Here is a 19,887-nt window from a genome sequence, read left to right on the forward strand (position 1 = left end):
TTCTGCTTTATAAGTTTTCAGTCTTAATGTTATTTATGCATATTAATTGTTTTTTTTTTGTATTTAGTAAGTGGTTATTTAAAAGCATTTGTGCAGTTATAATCAACCTTATTGAAATAGTCATGCATGCTGAACATGCCCAGACATATCACGGTGAGCACTATCTGATCTGTATAGCTGCCTTATGTTCATCTGTTTATGCCCCAGCCATCTGTCTCTAATATCTATTTATATGTATATTGTCATTAATATTTCTCATGTATATTTACTTTTCTTCTTTATTTCTGTTTTATAGAAAGACCACACACACATAAACAATAACTCTTACATACTGAGTTGTGGTGACAATAAACAGGTTACTCCCATATCCAAAACATCTTGTTACCAGACACACTGGTGGGTTTCGAACTAACTGGCAACATATCTAAATGAGACTGCGCTACTGAAATGAGCTCATTTTTACAGTACTACTTGAGTGATTATTTAAATAAAAATGAGTCGTTTTGGTTTTTATAAATTAATTATTAAAATAACATTGTTCCACTTCCTAATGCAGTGCATCTAAAAAAGTGATCGAAACTCGATCCTGTTCACTATTGTCCTTTAAATGATCTAGGAGAAATATATTAGGCGTATAAGCCTATTTGTTATGTGGTTTTGTCCATATGTGTTAGCCTATGTGAATCACTTATATCAGTGGTTGCCAACCTTTTTCTTTGGGCCCCCAGTAATTCATAACAGTATTTTCATTAACAGTATTTCATATAATATTTTTCTTCTAGGCTTAGTTGTTTTATTTTAGCCAGAATAAAAGCAGATTTAAATATTTTGAAACCATTTTAAGGTCAATATTATTAGCCCCCTTAAGCAATATATATTTCTGATTGTCTGCAGGAGAAACTACTGTTATACAATGCCCTGCCTAATGACACAAACTAAGCCTTTGAACTGCACTTTAATCTGAATGCTTGTATTTAGAAAAATATCTAGTAAAATATTATGTGCTGTCATCATAGCAAAAATAAAAGAAATCAGTAATTAGAAATGAGATATCAAAACTATTGTGTTCAGAAATAAGACATTTTTTCTTTCCATTAAACAGAAATTGGGCAGGAAAAGGTTTGCTAATATTCAGGAGGGTTAATAATTCTGACTTTAAGTGTTTACATACAGTTATTATCCACCCTGCAAAGGAAAGAGAAATAAATACAATAGAATAAAATATTAAACAAACTGCTTTAAGCATCTCCACTGTAAGAAAAACACTTTAGCTACAGCATTCCTTCAGTCAAGAGCAGTGAGGCATGTTTTCGTTATGTTTGATTAATAATAATAAAACAGGCGGCAGCAGGAATATTTCTCGCTGTCTCTTTAATGGTTACTCTTTTTCGTCTTTTGATCCTCAACTCATTTGTTTATTACACAAATGAGGGTTAATGTAAATAATCACTAAACACTGCGTTTTGACACCTATTTGACCATTAAAGCGCTCACGTTAAGATGACTTTAGATGTCTGCGCTTCTCTGCTCGTCTCAGTGTGCGAATGAGACTGAATGCTGACCGGCCGCATGCTTCTGACTGAGTGTGCGTGCTGCACACACATATAAGCACGCGGTCTTTCGCGCTTTTAAGAGGCGGTATATGATGCAATAATCGTTTATCTCGATTAACGCTTTTTTATAATCGTTTTAAGGCCAAAATCGAAATCTGATTTTTGAGTAATTGCACAGCCTTAAATAATAGTGGGGAATTTTTATGCCTTTTTCTACCTCAACACTTATCCTCTCCCGCGCCCCACCCCAGGTTGGGAACCACCGACTTATATCTAGGCCCGCACAGAATCTCCGGATTTCTGCAGATTTTTAGCCCATCATTAATTCTGTTTATTTACTTGCGTAAATCTGAATTTATTCCGTTTTTATTCAGTAATTTATTACTTTTTACTTCATATATTAAGGTTTTAGTTTTGATACTCCGCTGGATACTCCCAAAATAATTCTGCAGATTTTAACCAAAATTCTCCACAGAAATAGCAGAAAACGTCTGCAGATTCCGTCTGGCCTTTATAACTTATGCTCAAGCGGTCATCTGCGCATAGTAAACTGAACGTCTTAAAGCTGATTTTGATGTTATTTCTTGGTTATTTACAGGTCTAAATTCCTATTTAAAGGAATCTGTAATGATATTTTTCGGTTAAGTTTTACTACTATTCTTTAACAAAGTTTAGTGAGGTTATTTAGCAGCACATCACAGAGAAAACATGCCTATGGCACTCTTATGAACACGTGTATAGGCACGGATGAGCAGAAGTACACTAAACTATTTAAAAAAAAAATACATCAATTTTACATTTATCAAAATAAAGCAGCCAGACATGTACCAAAATAAAATACTGTATTATGTATTTTAAAAATACAAAGTACTTTAACAAGGGAACATGACATTTCTTCACAATCCTTCCATCAATGAGCGTATTTGATCAATCCCTTCACCATTAAACTGACTTTCTCATTTATTTTAGCATACTCTTGTACAAACTTCAAACAGAAATCCTGTCTAGATGATCTGTTTAATCATAGTAAACACCATGCAGTGGAGATAACGAACTGGAATAAAGTACTATATCCCTTTATTGGGTTTCCATCCATTGCATGGCCAATACATTTGAGTGATTTATGAAGATGTAATATTATTTATATTTGTTCAATAAATGTAGTTTTTTGCAATTGAAATCTTCAATACTCAATGTGAAAACATGTCTGAAAACTACTCAAATCTCCAGTCATTTCCATAAATCAAGTGTTTCGCAGTTGCACTCTTAAATGCTCAACAGAAAACATGACCTCTTGAGTTATTTTTTTATCGCTTTTTGTGAATAAACTGCTCGTATATATCCTGCTGCTGCCGTATAGACTGGAGTATTATTCAATATGTGTGTTTTATATACTGTATTGTGCCACTTTAACATCTTTCCTCTTCATTAGCTGTACAGTGCATCTGCAGATTAGTGATGTGCGGATCCATACTAAAATATCGATATCTCCGACACCAGCTTTGTGTGTTCTAGAATCGATTATCTTGTCAATATATCGATACTTCAGTAATTTGGATCTAAGATGTAGTTTACTGGAAAAGAAATAAAGCAGAAAGTAAACACAGTTACCCTTGTTTATCTGGATAATGTAAACTTAGGCGGAACTACGTGTTCTTCCGCCTGCCAAGTCATGTTTGTAATATGGCACTGTATAACTGCAGATTGCGCTAGCTTGCTACTCAGTCCACTGGCACATGTTGTCAGTCATGCTATCATTGGATGTGGGTGACCGATAGTGATGTGCGGATCGATACTAAAATATCGATATCTCCGATACCAGCTTTGTATGTTCTAGAATTGATTATCTTAGCAAAATATCGATATTTCAATATTTGTGAGCAAATATGTAGTTTATTGGAAATAGAAATACTTCTGAAAATAACTACAGTTACCATAGTTTCTCTGAATAATGCCAACTTAGTCGGAACAACTTATTCTTCCGCCTACCAAGTCATGTGCGTAATATGGCACTGTTTAACTGCAGATCACGCTAGCTGGCCTCTCAGTCCACTGGGCTGGCACATGTTGTTCAGTCACCATGTCATTGGGTATGGGTGACCGCAAGCGAAGTTATGTGTGGAGATACTTCACTTCCATAATCTTAAACGATGCTGTTTGTGACACGTGTAACAAATCAGAGAGGTACTGTGGGAATATTCTAAACCTAATCAAACACCTACATATAAATCACAAGACAGAATACATCATAACTCGGTGGTCAGAAGAGGAGGAAAGGAAAGGTACAGGCAGGCCCAGCGCCAGGATGTCAGAACTGAGGGGGCATTTTAAATCCACAGGGGGGCACTAGACCTGGTGACTGATTTTGGTCTCTTTTGTTCCATTCATTTGGGCTATTTATTCACTTTTATTATTTATTACTTTGCATTACTGCTTAAGTTACTGAACTAAGGCACTAATATACGTTTTAATAGTAATAATAATATGCACAGTTTCGCTATTACTGATTTTATTAATGACGGTAATGCAACAATACTGCTTATTAATGCAGACGGATCATTGCTTCAGTGCCAAAATAGTGCTTTAAATCATGTTATTCTTCTTATTTATTTCTGTTTTATTTCAAATAACAGGCCTATGAATGTTTAAAGTTTCAGGAAAAGACTTCAAATTATGCCCACACATGCAAGATTCGTATAACCGGTAAATAAATATAGTGAAATCAGCTTAACCGAGTCATCACGCTTCACCTAGCCTATTACCCAACCAACATCAGTGTTAGGGAAAAGCTAAATGTTACAATCTAATGTCATTTAAAACAATTAATTAGTTACATTTTAAGGCATTAGTGTAGCCATGAAAAATAGCCTACCTAAAAAAGATACCAAAATTCAGTTATTACTGTGAAAATTGGTTACATTTTGGCATGGACAACACGCAACTCAGGCTATATACCTTTTTTCATCATTTAAAAAATAAAGATATTAGGCTATCATAAGTGTGTTTTTATTCGTGATATTGTCCGGTTATCATTTGTAAACCATCATAAACCATTAGGTTACTAGGCCTACCCGTCATTTTGTTTATTTATTAAGCCTTTTTTAATAGCTTGTTTTCAGGTTATTTTAATTTTAGGGCCATGAGCTACAAGTCAAAACAAACTCGATATGCTGACTGGCTGACTGTATTTTAGCTCTTAAAATAGATCTACAAAATATTTTATGTTGTTTAATTCTGCTTGAGCAAATAGCAGTATAGCCTAAATTACATATTTTAAAATATTATCATTCAGCTTACCTGCAGCATGTGAGAGGTTTCTCGGTTGATCCGCGGTAAATCCACTTAAGCACTATATTCTATTTATAACACTGTAAACTTGACTTCGCAGGCCGATCATCTTTAAACCCGAAAGCCATTTATTAAGTGTTATACCTTGACTGCTGCTGCATAATGGGATGTTTCTCTACACAACTGTAAAAGTGCGCTTTTTAGCAATGTCAAAATGAAAGCAAACATTCAAAGGGTTCTGCGTTTTGTCAATTTTAGCTTAATTGTAATAATAATAATAATAAATAAATAAATAAATTTGAATATTATTTATAGTGTAGCCTACTGTGTGACTGTGCGGTGAACTATTTATTTTTATTAAAACATTTTTATTAGGCTACATCTTCCCGAATAACAAATGTGAAAATGACTGGCAGTTGCGTCTCTTTAACAGCAAATTTCTTCAGCGTTTCTTCCTTTTAGAGCTCAAGAGAGTTGTGTTTAAAGAATTAGTTAACCAAAACATGTAATGAATTAAGCTGCTCGTCTCATGTCACCCACTTTTCTCCTTTGTGAGTTGAGTGCGCCTCCATCGACGTGTGCGCGTTTTAAAGGCTATTTACGGGCGCACCTGACCTGACGCGCGGACCGGATCTCTCAGCCTGATCTCACAAGAAAACGTGCTGGATCTCTGGACTATATAGGAGCTTTAATCTCACCCTTTTCATAATTTAATTGCTATGTCATATATTTTAAAATATTGAAGGTTGGAACGATGGGAGTGTTAGTAATTAATGAGAGAACGAATTTTCAGTTTTGAGTGAACAATCGACCTGGGGGGCACAAATTCTTTCTGAGGGGGCAATGCCCCCCCCGTAGCGCCGGGCCTGGGCACAGGTGCTGCTACGGTGAGACAGACATCACTTTTAGAGTCCTTGAGTGCAGCAGGCACTATCTAGCGGTGCGTCTCCGAAAACCCTGGTTAGCTAACTTAGATCGCAAGTTGTGTCGTTACAAACATAGACTGTTGATTTGCTGTTTTCCAAATCCGTCGTTCCAATGAACATTCGCAAGCTGCGTCGCAAACTTCTATGCTTGCAACTTTGGACCTGTAGATAGAAACATAGTTCCTGGCTGTGTTCTATTCCCACTTTTTCCCCTATGCCCTATTCTTTCAGAACATTCTAACATTTAAACTTGGAATGATTTTTCAATTAAAGCAGTAAAGTCATCACTTTTAGGTGTAATTTGCTTTCAAAGCATTTTTTCAGTTCAGTTTTAGCGATCTTCATGTTTACAATTGTGCTCCCTTCGCAGTGCACTTTGAAAACTTTGATGCTATTTGGAACACAGTCGTGGTTCATGGCGAAAGCTATAGGTGACCTAATATTTAAAACAAAATATTTGTTACGTCTCTAAAGCTTGCAAGCAAACTAAATAAATAAATTAAATTGGATACATTATGCTTTTAATTGATAGGTTATGTACTGTATATGACATGGGCCTGTTGGTTAGAGCGTTTCTTCAGTGGTTTACATGTGTCAAATTGTAAAAGTAGACTTTTCAATAAAATTAAATAAACAATATCCTTAATACTACTAATAATAATAGCAATAATCATTGTCAGCACCATTAATATCATTATTAATAATTATTATTATTAAGTATGATTTTTTATTTCCTAATAAATATTAAACTTCATTTCTTAATAAATAGCCTCATTAATTATTTATTTCTAAGATTTATATATGAGATTAGAATACAAGTCAGCTTTTGTAAGTGACTTTATGTTTAGAATTGAATATGGAATAATCTCAACAATATTTGTAAAGGATACATTGGTCCTGTTTGAGCCGTTTGCATATATTTAAATGAATATGGAAATTAGTGCATGTTTTACCAAAACTAATATTGGATTTATTTTAAATGCGTGTACATGTAAAACAATATAATTTGCAGAACGAAATTATCAGGTTCTTCTCTAAAGAAGTTATTACTCCACCCCTTTTTGAGCATCATTATGGGTGTTAGATGTTCAGGCAGGCATTTAAAGATATACAGTAGGTGAGAGTTCAAAGTGACTATTACCGCCACGTCATATAGCGCCGCCGTTTGAAATAGGAGCCGCTTTGTTTTTAGTGTATGAACGCAGTTTGTGAATGAGCCGCCAGGGGGCGCAAAGGGACGGGATGCGAACCGACAGAAATAGCCCACACAGCAGCCTTAAATATGCTATTGTGCTTGTAAATGAGATTAAACAATAAGTCAAAGCCTTATAATTCCTTTTTTAATCATTTAAAATTTGTTAACACGAATTATTGTTATTCTAAACTTTTAAAGTGCAAAGAGGATTCTTTTTGAAAAATAGAATTGAAGAAGTTAAAGACAACTAATATGAAAGCACAAACATTCAGTACAAATATTTTAAGTTTGCCTAAATTAAAAAATTAAAGCAGTCTTTTAGCCTAAATGTAAAGAGATTTTCAGTGTTTGCTATTTTGGTAGGACTAACTCAAGACCTTTTCATTTGTGTTTTAATTTACGTTTTTATTCACATTTTCGTTGTTGATTATATTTTACTATTTAATTTTATGTCACAATTATTGTACATAATAATAAACGAATAATGAAAAATAATAAAATAGGCCTTATGTATTTAAGGACATGTGGTGAAACACTAAGAAACGGTCAGGCCCATGGTCTAAAGAGCTTAAGTTGAATACTGCTTCATAAAATAATTTTGCCGCAGGACATATCTCGCAGGTTTATTTTTAATAGTTTTCAGTTAATTTTTTTGTTTCAAAACAACAATGTTCTCTTTAAAGTTCTCTTTAAAGTATAACTGTTGTTTTGTTTTTTTACTTAATGGCTCAGTATGTTTTGTATTTTAATTTCAGTCACCTTGCATATGCATTTGAAATATAATGCGCGCATAACCGCGGAAAGAAGAAAAAACTGTCAAAGGTTAGAGCTAATTCATCAAAATTAGCTATATTAAAATACAGCATGTAAGTTAATACAGGCAGAGTGTGAACAAACTCAAGGTAAGGCTTAGATATGCGCTTGCCTTTTAATGCATTTAAAAAGATTTGCGGCCGTTTTATAGGCTACAGGCGACTATGGTGTATAATGTTTCTTTTATTATTTTTTATTTTGTATGGTAAAGAAAAATGCACTGTATGTTATTAATATAAACTTAGGTTAAAATTTACTATTGATAAACGTGACCTACCTCAATCAGATCACTTAAAGTATAATAAAATAATGTTAACGTCAATGTTCTTCTTTAAAGTAAAATTGTTGTTTTGTTTTTTACTTAATGGATCAGTATGTTTTGTATTTTAATTTTATTTTCAGTCACCTTACATATGCATATGAAATATAGGCTAATGCGCGCATAACCGCGAAAAAAGAAGAAAAAGCTGTCAAAGGTTTGGCCAGTGTGTTTTTTGTCTAATAAATGATATATATATATTTTTTACTTTAAAACAGATTGCTATTTTTCTAATGACATATGATTTAATAAATTTGTATTTTAAAAATTTCTCTTGTTTGAATTTTTTAACTGCACTTTTAAGGAAATATTTTAGTACATCAAAAAGTGTGGTTATAATGACATCTGACTGGCTAATCCAGCAGAAAAGTCACTAAAATGTAGTATTTAAATCTCATAGTTAAATGGAAACTGAGGCGTATAACTGCAAAAAGGTCCACTTGAGAAAAAAAGAACCATCCCTTTCACCAGGCTGGCAACGGGCCTCATGTGTGCGCATGAGTCGATATGTTGCCTTTTTATAGTCTACATGCTACTATGATGTATAATAATGTTGTTATTGTTGTTTTGTCTGGTAACCTTAGGATAAAACTTATAATTCATAAACGTGTTATAAATAAAGCATGAAAAACACGTTAAAAACTATTTCTTTTGCGTATAATCGGGAAAAAACAGTCATACAGTTGGTTAAGAGGATATATTTATTCTGAGGAAAAAAGCAAATAGAAATACAAAAATAACTGAATGTTTATTTTTAAGTTGTCTCTAATACTGAAGACGTCGGTGGGCGCTAACAGAGGTTCGTGGGGACCGTAGAAATTCCTTCACTCTGTCCTTTATGCGTTTGCTGTCAGCGCTGGTCAGGTTAGGTTTTAGGTTCACGGGCAAAGCAACTTTGCCTCTTGAACCATCCCAGTTCGTTGTGGATGCCCACTCCGCTTAGCGCTGGTCTGGCACAACTGCACGAAACAGCAAGCAACCGTATCGATCTGGCCGTCCATGAGCATGTCAATGTGCTCTTGAGTGGGAGGGGAGAACAGTAAATCGGAATGGCAACTTGAATTTGGAGTCGGGCCAGCAGAGTTGACTTCGGACTGTTCCATATCCTCATTCTGGTTAACGGGTGTACGCATGGGGTCTTGTGTCCACTGAGCTTCCGTTGCTGCTGTTTGCACTTCTTTCAGCTGAAGCACAGTGGTTGCATGAGTTTAAATCATATCCTTGTGACTGTTGTTTAAGTCTGAAAGGGCTGCTTTGCAGGCATTCAGCTTCTTTCGCATAGCCTCCGTCTCTAGCACACCAGCTGCTAGCTGCTCTCTCAGTGCCTTAATAACGCAGGGCTGCCTCTTCGGCTGACGCCTCGGATCCTTCGCCACAGCCGGGGGTGTAGTGTGTGGGTTGATCACACTTAACAGCGCATCGGCTTTGGTCAAGCCAAAAAATTAAGACAAGCTTCTTAAAGCCATCGAAACATTCTGGCGGCATCGTTTGACAATAACTGTCTGCAACAGATACATCGACCACCTTCAGAAAGTTTTGCCAGCTGTAGTAGAGCGCAACGGAGGCTCCACTGGAATGTAGCAGATGTGTTAAAACTTGGTATTATTTATTGAACTGACATTTTATTAAACCATATCAGTATGTTGTCTCTTTTATAAATGGTTGAAAATTTACAACACATAAACTAAGACACACACACACACACACTAATTTATATTTGGTTGACAACAAATAAATAAATATATGTTGGTGAATTCTGGAAGACAGTTCAATCAGCACAATGACATCCAGGGTCCACAAAGCAGAGTCTGCAAAATCCTTTATGCACGGTCACCGTTTACTTACATGGAACTTATGCAAAAACATTTAAAGTTGCACAATCGATAGAGTAAGACACTTCACAACAGCCTCTGCTAAATTAAATCAATTTTAAATACCCTGCCGACTACGCCAATTGTGGCCAGATGACTTTTGTCAGTGTTAATGATTTAGCAGAGGGTAAATGAAGTGACTTACAATAGGAGAACAATTATATTTTATTTCACAAGTTGTAGTATACAAATTGACTCCATCTGTATTGCAAAAAAGGAGGAAAAAGAAAAGAAAAAAAACAAACCACTAATAGCCACCGGTTACCCAGAAAGTGAGGACAGATGAGGTACCCAAGCAGCAGTTTTCACCACACTCAGCTCACAGCAATCACACTGCAACCTAAAAAACACAAAAATCAACAGTGACCAAATCACACAATCCCAACCACCTTTTCTCCACCGCCATATACACAGTGCAGGAAACCCAGTGGCCACTGATGGTAAAGCAAATCCAAAACAGAACCTACAAAAGAAAGAAAAGTTTAACAAAGGAAAATACAAATACAAATTGTTGTCAACCTAGCAACATAATACACAACCCAAATTCGCATACAACAAAAGTCAACAAAAAAAGATTCAATAACAAAAATATTATTGTAAGTCTAAAGTAAACGGCAACCGTGCATCCCTCTAAGATCCTTAATTTCCCATGCTGACACTCAGGAAACAATCAGCAGACAATGATCCCGTAATAGCACTCTTTAAATAAGTTCGCAATGAAGATCTGGCAGCATTAAATGTTGTTTGCTCATCAGCTACCCCTCACGTCAAGTGTTGACTCGGTTGCCGCGACCAGAATGCAACAACGACAGCAAAATGGCAAACAAACTTTGACTCACTTGTATAGCGCTGAGCAATCTACAACCTGTTGTTCATTTACGCCGCAATCAGGAAATAAAAGTGTCCGCACATAAACAACAACACTTCCTTGCATGGCGCTAAGCCTGCTGGGACTTGTAGTGCCCAGACATAGTGTCATTACATATTTAAACCCTCTCTGGTGTTTATTGTTTTTAGAAAATATCTAAAATCTTTAAATAAAAAAAAAATCTCGTAAAATGAAAGTTTAATTTGGCTTTAACGGTTTCATTTATGTAGGCTACATAGACCTACCTAAACTGTTATAGCTTGCTTTTGCTTGTTTTATATTGGTTTATTTATTTAATGCGGTTTTATCCGATAATGTAATTCTTTAAATTATATTTTAATATGGCTCAGGCAATTTTTTCAAAATTTGACACTTGTTTTGAGTCTACAAAAGGGGACAGGTAATTTGTAAAGTTTTATGTCTCTGATGTCTTTAATATGGTGTAAAGATTATTATGCGTTATTGAAACATCAAGGGGACGCAACAAAGTCACTTATAAATTAAAATTGTATTATGCAACAGCCTTTAAAACGGAAACATAAGGGCGATTATAAGCAAAAAGACCTCAGCCTATAAGGCTAGATGTTTTCTTTCCCTTATTTATTTATTTATTTATGTGTTTGACGCATGTAACTCGTGTGCGATTGGTGTAATGACGGCAAGCCATCTTTCCCAGACTCGGGGCAAATTCCGCCTCTCCTTTCACTCCGCCCCGAAGCCCCAGCTGGCCCTCCTGCCATCCACTGCGTAAAACATATGCTGGATAAGTTGACGGTTCATTTCGCTGTGGCGATTACAGACTAATAAAGGGACTAAACCGAAAAGAAAATGAATGGACGAATGAATGAATAAATTAATAATATAATAAAAATAAGGTAATAATCTTTCAACACAAATGCATGGTAAGAGGCCTTTTTATTTTTAGAGATGGTACATTTGAATTGGCTCTTCCCACTTCTTTTCAAAACTGAAAGTTGCAAAGAGAACTATAGCTCATTTACACCTTGATGTCTTAGCCTCAATAGCAAAGATCACAGCCCATTTACACCTCAACACAGAGCAAGTTTAGCGGAAGAATGTCAAATCAGAATCACGCAGATGAAGCACACCAGCTACTACTATCCTGAAACTATTAAAATGGCATTGGCATAAATTTGCTTATTTGCAGCAGCTTTTTTCCGCGCAACAGAATTGCGGCGTTGGGAAGCAATCAATGAATAAAAACTGGGTTAAAAATGAAATCGGCTTTTTATTGTATCCCTATTAGGCTAACTATATCAGTGCATTGGCCTTTTATGGTGTCATCTCGATAGAATAGCCTAAGTTATATTGAAATAATTTAAAGAATAAATATATAAAAAACACATTAAATAAATAAACAATTAAAATATGTTTAGGTTGTCTTTATTTTAATGCCCTCGTGATTATGGTGTGCTTCATCATTATGGGTGTACGTTATAACTAACGTGATTCAAATGATGGATCTGTGACAGAGAAACTAGGGGTTTTGGGAAACATGCATCACTAGATCCTTTTTCCCCCAAACTGTGCATAGTTCAGCCGCAAGTTACTGTACGTCTTTGTTTGGGATAGCACCCCAGGTCCGCTAGTGCCGCGCGCCTCTTTCTCTGGGCAAGAGCGAGTTGATTTTTAAAGTATTAAAGATATAGATTAATTAAATATTCAGCAAAATGAATATAACATTAAATTAAAAAATGATTAATAAAAATAAAAATTGAATAAAAAATAAAAATATAATAATAAAAATAAAAATTGATTTTTGAAAACGTAAGACAGGATAAAGGTAATAATAGTAGCCTATTATCAAAAGTAGGTCCACATAAAGAGTTCCAGTATTTGTGCGTTGGAGACAGGAGCGGGTATTGTTGGGTGAACACACAGCAGCACACACACTCCCCCAGTAAGATGGTTTCTGTTCGACAGGGACTCAAAGTTGTTTTGTATGTGTTGGATTATCGGGTAGAATTTTTCCCGGATCTCGGAGTATTTAGTGCACTCAGTAAGAATATGCAGCTTCGTCTCAATCAGCTGCTGAGGGCACAGCCGCTTCTCCACCGGCAGCCATGTTTTTTTGAGCCAGCCCGTCTCTATGGCCAGCTGATGTCCGCTGCCCGCTTCTAACATGTTAGAAAATACTGCAAATCAAGCTGTCGGTATCTCCCCGCGGTTAAAATTGTTCGTTATTCGAAAAAAAGACAGAAAAGAAAAAAAAAATCAGGCACAGTAGATGCTTGATTTATTTTAGGCCTTTATTCAGCTGTTTTAATCTTGCAATTCTGATAACTTTTAAAGATAATGTCTGTTTTTATCAACTTTCTCTCATTTATTTCTCATTTGCTATTTATTTTGGTAATTTGTTAATGTTAATATATTACATAGGCTTGTATATGCATATCCTTTGGCATTCAAATTCGCTTTGAACTTGAATGAGAAAAAGAATCTAATTTGACCTGTCAGAGCACATTGCTCCTGAATGGCATTTCTTTTTATTTTTTTTATTTCGGTCTTTACTTTAACCTATTAAAAAGAAAAGTGTCAATAAATACAATTGTTATATTTAAAAATGGATTTATGTTTTGTTTATGGCATATAGTTAACTAAGTGATGTGGGTATATGGTGTGCTTCAATCCGGCTACCACCGCAAGTGCGGGAAGCACTGTAATTTATAGTTTTTCCAACTGGGAAACGGCAAATCAATGAACTATGTTTGTGATAATGGGACCTTGGCTAACGACGGTTTTGGGAAACGCATCTAATTATATATATTTCACTATAGACTATCCTTTGCCGTGCAACAGTACAATTTTGCTTTTGACCTATGTCGAGTAAAAGCAACACGCATCCCGGCATTATGGATATAGTTAATTATTAGCTAATAAAAATAATAAGAATAAGAAGAATTATTATTATTATTATGCATTAGTTGACAATACTTTTTTAAACAAGCTTTTTTTTTCTTTCTCTACATGCGCGTGAAAGAGAAAATGAAAAGAGAAAATAAACAGCCAAATAATATGCGGCTCACTTTGCATGCGGATATGCCCATTTATTTAATTAATTTATTAAAACATGAGAGTTTTTAACATGAAGTGGCAGTTGGTCAAACATTTTTAACATAGCCTGTAATAAATAATAAATAGCTTACTGATAAAGTATGTTGAGGTGATCGCAAGTTCACAACTGTGAGATGATGTGCTGTGAGGTGATGTGCTCTACCGGCAGGATAATCTATATTATTTTGCTGTTTTTCATATGCGCACATTTAGGATTTGAGATAATAACATTGCCATGATAGTCAAAGAAATCAAAACATTATTTTCACCCCAACGCAATTTAATCGGGCACTGAAGGCTAATAACTTAATTCTTATAATTGCTTTTTGACTTCTCACCATGTATCTTTTCTGCAGCATAGTATAGTGTAAGAGCATGTCTATTACCAGAAAAACTAAATTAAAATTATATTTTAATTGAACACATCACATCACATACAGTAAGCTACGCCTACAGAACAGTCTGTTTAGCATTGTGAAAAGGCAAAGCTGAATATCTGTGGTTAAAGTGCCACCCAGCGGTCAAATGCTGCTGGCACATCAAGTACCGCTGTCGCCGCGGTATGAATGGCGGCACAAGGAACACATTGAAGTAGTAACATCTGTACATGCCCAGATGCTGTCAATAAATATGTAAGTTGGCTCTTTTTTGTATGATAATTCTTCATCAAACAAGAATAACCCGTAATATGTCTTGTATTCAGTGTGAAGTGACACTTTAAAGTACGCTACTTGTTACTTTATTTTCCCAAACAGTAATTTTTGGGCAAAGTATCAGTATCGGATCGGTATTGCCGATACTCACCTTAATTTTATTTGGTATCGGATCGGATGGGAAATCAGTGGTATCGCACATCACTAGTGACCGAAGCGAAGTTATGTGAGGAGCTACTTCACTTCCATAAACTCAAAACGATGCTGTTAGTGACACAGACAGACATCACCTGCAGAGTCCTTTGGTGCAGCAGGCAGGCACTATCCAGGTACAGAGGGAGAAAATGTGGCGATGTAGCTGTATTTTTGGGGCTTGGGTTTTTTGTGAGGATGATAAAACTAAAGAAAAAGGTTCAAAATCTGATATGTCACTAAACTGAAAGGTGTGAATGTTTATCGTTTTATGTTAAGATGTTCATGCAGGTGTTTTAAGATGCACATGCTCAGATGTGGTCAATAAATATGTAAGTTGGCTCTTTTTATGTATAATTCCTCATCAGTAAACAATAAACAAGAATAACCCTGTAATACCCGTCTCGTATTCAGTATAAAGTTACACTTTTAAGTACACTACTTGCTACTTTAATTTCCCAAACAGTAATTGTTGGGCAAAGTATTGGATCGATATTTCCGATACTTGCCTTTATTTTAATTGTGATCAGATGGGAAAGCAGTGGTATCGCACATCACTACTGCAGATCAGCTACTGGCATTTGAAATGGTCTATGAAGTATTGTAGGAATCAACACTGTAGGACTTATTTGTATGTTGTTTGTCTTATTTACTTGGCATCTACATCAGCAATCCACCTAAAACTACAATAATTTGTACAGTATACTCATTATTCCAAGATGTTATTCATTATTTTCATTCTTCTTTCACTGGAAGAGTCTGTTTACCCGCTTAGTGAACACCAGTACAGTCTTTAGGTGATTTATATCTTTAAAGTTTCTCTGCATTTTCACCTGCAGCACTGAGACTGAGGATGATCATGTGCTGAAGGCTCCACATCCTGTTCTTAACCCCTTGGCGTCAGAGGGTGTTTTTGGCCGTGGAAAAGTTTTGACATGCACTGACATTTGTGCTGTTTTCAGTATCTTAACCCTTAAAGACCGAGAGGTATTTTGTGGGCACCTAATGGGCCTATATTATTATTATTTTTTAACGCAGTTTTATTGTTATTTAAGCAGTCAGCCTCAAGTGATATATATTATTTTAAACAGGAAAACCTGAAGCTTCAACCTGTATCATTTAAATGTCCAGTCTAAACCTTTATTTGGTCCAAAAACACATGAACAGACTGAAAATATTCCAGAATTTTCCAGAAACGTTTTTTTTAAAAAGTGGCATTTTCTAGAAATTACAAACAAAACCTCATGAAGTTTGTTTTTTTATTCTTTTGAAATACACACTATGATGTTTTATACTTCCAAAATAAATTTTGTCTACATCCACCTTGTCTACATCCATCCCTGAGCAAGTTATAGCAGTTTATTTCAATGTTATTCTGAGGCGTTTTCCAGTGGAAAAAAACTACTGCATTTATTTACTGACAATGTTTTTGTTCCAAGAGTTCTGGGAATGAGCATCCTTAGGTTTTATGTGCCAGCATGGATATGATGTTGACCCTGCTGCTTCTCCACTTTTGCGTTGCAGACAAACAGCCGCACCGTCATTTGCGTCCTTTGAAATCAGCAAGAGCAGCACTTCTTCTTTGCTGTGTCACTGTTTTGTCATGTTTTTGTGCTGTTGTGCATGCAAAAGTACTTAGTATGAGAATTATTTCATGCAAAACTTATTTTTGCGTTTTATTTAGCTGTGCGTAAATGTACAGCCTATTTCTCATTCTGGGTTGTTCAAATAGCTGATTGCTGGTCCACAAAGCGAAACCTATGCTTATTGGTTGAGACAGATCGAGTTTGAACCAGTCTGGGCATGGAGGAGGGACAATGCATCAATGCATCATGTCTGATTTGTCCGGAGACACAAGCCACGAGCGTTCCTTTGTCAAATCAGCGTTGTCAAAATGTGCTGACGTAACCACACTGATCCCGGAGCCTCCGAAGGTTCATGAATGTAATGTTTTACAGCGGGCAGCTGTCTTGGTCTTTAAGGGTTAAAAACCTATGAATGGCTAAAGTGTGATAAGACTGTAAACAGCACAAGCTGGGGTACAATAATACCTAAGCAGCATGTTTGTATGTGTTTGTGTTTTTGAGAAAGAAATGTTTATGCGTGGTTTGGTGAAAGACTAAAATTTTGAAGTCACTGAAACTAGGCCATGAAACACAAGGAGAACATTTGTGCACAAGACTTTTGAGACCTGGATCTCGTGGTCTGGTGCTTTTGCTACAAAATGATGTGAGAATCATCTTGTTCACAGAAAACTATAATGAATTAACATTTCTATGTCACTTTTTGAGTGAAATTGGTTGATGCGAGAAGGCGTGAACTATCATTACTAATGCCGTAAGTCACGTCTGAGAAGACAAAGAGCTGCATAATGAGCATCAGACCGGTATGTGACTAACCGTACGTTCACACTGAAAGCGGCGAGAGCGTCAAAGTAGCCAGAAGTTATTCATTTTCAATGAGAGCCTGCGGCGAGGAGCAGTGCAGTGCGTCTTCACCGGTGTGAGCGTCAAGGAGAGTTGAAATCAAGTCAACTTTATGGGAATGAACTATGATGCGGTTTTGCGGCAACCAATCAAAATAAATAAGTCCAGCGCTTGAGAGGAGTTCAGAGAACACAGACCTGTGAACTTTGGTTGCGATCACAGTTGTTCCCAAGGGTTTGATTAATGCAGTCGCCGGATTTCCAATTATTTTGAATGTTTTCTCACAGGAACATGCATTAAATACGTTACTGGCGAGTTACTGATGTGCACTAATGTTAGATATATCTATCTTTACAATAGCGGGAATCTCACGCGACTACAAAACAGTACTGCTGCTTCAGGATATTTCAGACACATGGACACACTGGATAATGAAGTGGAGCAAAGCCACAGCACACGCGACTTAATCTTCTATTGTTAAATGAATATGATAAGTGCGCAACATATTCACGCTAGAAAGCATGCTGTATGCAGGAATGTAACTGATATACGCTGTAACGGCTCCTTTAAATACCAGATAAGTGTAGCGAATTTTGACGCTCTCGCCGTCGGAGCTGGGGTCTGTTCTTCGTACCTCGCTTAAATGATCTAAAATGATTTGGCAGATCCTGGATCTTTTAATCTTGATAACTGATCTCTGGCTAATTTGGTTCTTCAAACAAGTTCGTGAATCAGATTATAATGTCTGGATGAACTGATCTGAGATCGCTGCGTGTGTTGTGAAGGACAGATCTATCCATCCTCGAAATCATGATCAGCAATGCAGCGATTGGCTGACGGCACAGCAGCGTAATGACATCATCTGATTAATATTCAATTATCCATGTGAGCAAAATTACATCAAATTAGCAGTAAACGGCTTGTTGAATATGACACGCAATAACCTTCCACATGTGTTGTGAGCTGCAGGCTTTACACTTTCATGTGTCGAGAGTATTCATCATGTATTTCAATGCAAATCAGTGTATTTAGTTCTACATTTAGAGAAGATTTTCTTTATTATAGTAGCCGTTTTTTAATCAGTGTAAAGAATAACTGGTTTACAAAAGCATTTTGATATTGGTAAAGGCGTCTGCAACTTTTGTGAAGCATCAAATCACCGGCATATTAACTGTCAAAACATGTTTATGACTGCATAAATGTATTATTGCTTTAAAAAAGTCACATATTCTGCATTTCTATTATACACAATTTGTACTAAAGCGATCTAAAAAGTTCATATCAATAAATTTTCTCTTTGTACTTTCATTTCGAGGGTGCAGATTGCATAAGTTTTGTTAATATATTTTTTATACTTTATTTATTTTGTTAATAACTATAACTTTATATATATATATATATATATATATTTTTTACTATTTTCCCAAGTGTATATAACTACTACTGTAAGAAAATATCAGAATTCGGTACTTTCTCTATTATCTTAGCTTGAACTGAGCTGATCTAATCCTGTTTATATGAATTGAGCCTGCTCCCGACCAGGTTTGAGCTAGCAGAACTGTTGCTATGACAACAACTCTCAGATCAGCTTTGAAGAACGAAACCATCCTGGATCGTGTCAAATCGTCAATATTCAAATCCAGCTGACTGAGTAATCCACATATGAAGAACAGACCCCTGAAGGCAGACAGTGTTGTCGCCAGAGCGACCTTTGATGCTCTCGCTGCCTTTAGTGTGAACGCACAGTATGAGGGAAGAGTTTCAGGAAAGAATCTTAAGGAAAATTAACTGTATATATTTTTTTGTTTGCAGTTAATTTAAAATATATTAACTCACACACAAAATAACTCGAGATACATTTGTGAGTCAGCACACTGTATAAAACTCTGTAAACTATATAATCTTACACAAAGCAAATCTACTGATGAAGTTACTTATAAATACACTTTACATATAACCTAAAGGTGCAGTAGGTGATCTTCCACATACTAACAGCCTAGCATAAATCTCTGAATCACAGTCCCTCCCCTGCCGTCCAGAGCCACGCCTCCTGAAACAGGAGCACGCGCAGCTTAAAGATGACAGCAGTTGTTAAAATTGACTAGTGCTTGTAAGGCGCCGTGCAGGAATTACACTCATTACTAAACCAAACTGACATGCTGTTTCAGAGCGAATATTCAGAGTAGCATGGTAAACAACAGAAGGAAAGTGTCACAGGTCGTCATTCTTCAAAAATGAACCAATGTGAATATAAAACCATCTTCACCTCAGTAAAGCTGACTAGGTGGAATAGCGGTGTTTACTTGTGTTTTGTTGTTAAACTAATTAAAATCTACATTATCATGCTGTAAAAAGACCTTATGAAACTGAAAATAGACAATCTTTCATCAGTAGATTTTAGTGGCTGAACAACACTTCTGTGAAGATATAACCTATTTGCAACAACATCTAATGTTACATCAGCTTTGCGTGAAGCTAAAATCATTTTAAAAGCAGAACATTACCTGTCTAAGAGAAATCCTTCAGCCATGGTGTCATCCTTTCTCCAGTGTGCAAAGGTAACTCCAATATTGAATCAGGTTTTTAAAAGTTTTGTTTCAGCATGTTTTTGCTGATCACTCTCTCTCTCTCTCTCTCTCTCTCTCTCGATCACTCTCATTAACGCTGCTTATCAGAATTATGAGAGATGTCGGCCCGACTCTATTTAA

General features: G+C 36.0%; 2 long non-coding RNA genes across 2 annotated transcripts in view; both read left to right on the forward strand.

Moving 5' to 3' along the window:
• The window catches only part of LOC147843750 (uncharacterized), an 83,507-nt gene that overhangs the window by 38,926 nt on the left and 24,694 nt on the right, over positions 1–19,887 (forward strand). The window lies entirely within an intron of this gene.
• LOC147843753 (uncharacterized) lies at positions 355–4,533 on the forward strand. Its single transcript, XR_015490935.1, has 2 exons — positions 355–3,737; positions 4,122–4,533. It is a non-coding gene; the product is annotated as an uncharacterized LOC147843753 (long non-coding RNA).

Source organism: Danio rerio, chromosome 5, assembly GCF_052040795.2.
Source record: "Danio rerio strain M-AB ecotype USA chromosome 5, GRCz13ab, whole genome shotgun sequence".
NCBI lineage: Eukaryota > Metazoa > Chordata > Actinopteri > Cypriniformes > Danionidae > Danio > Danio rerio.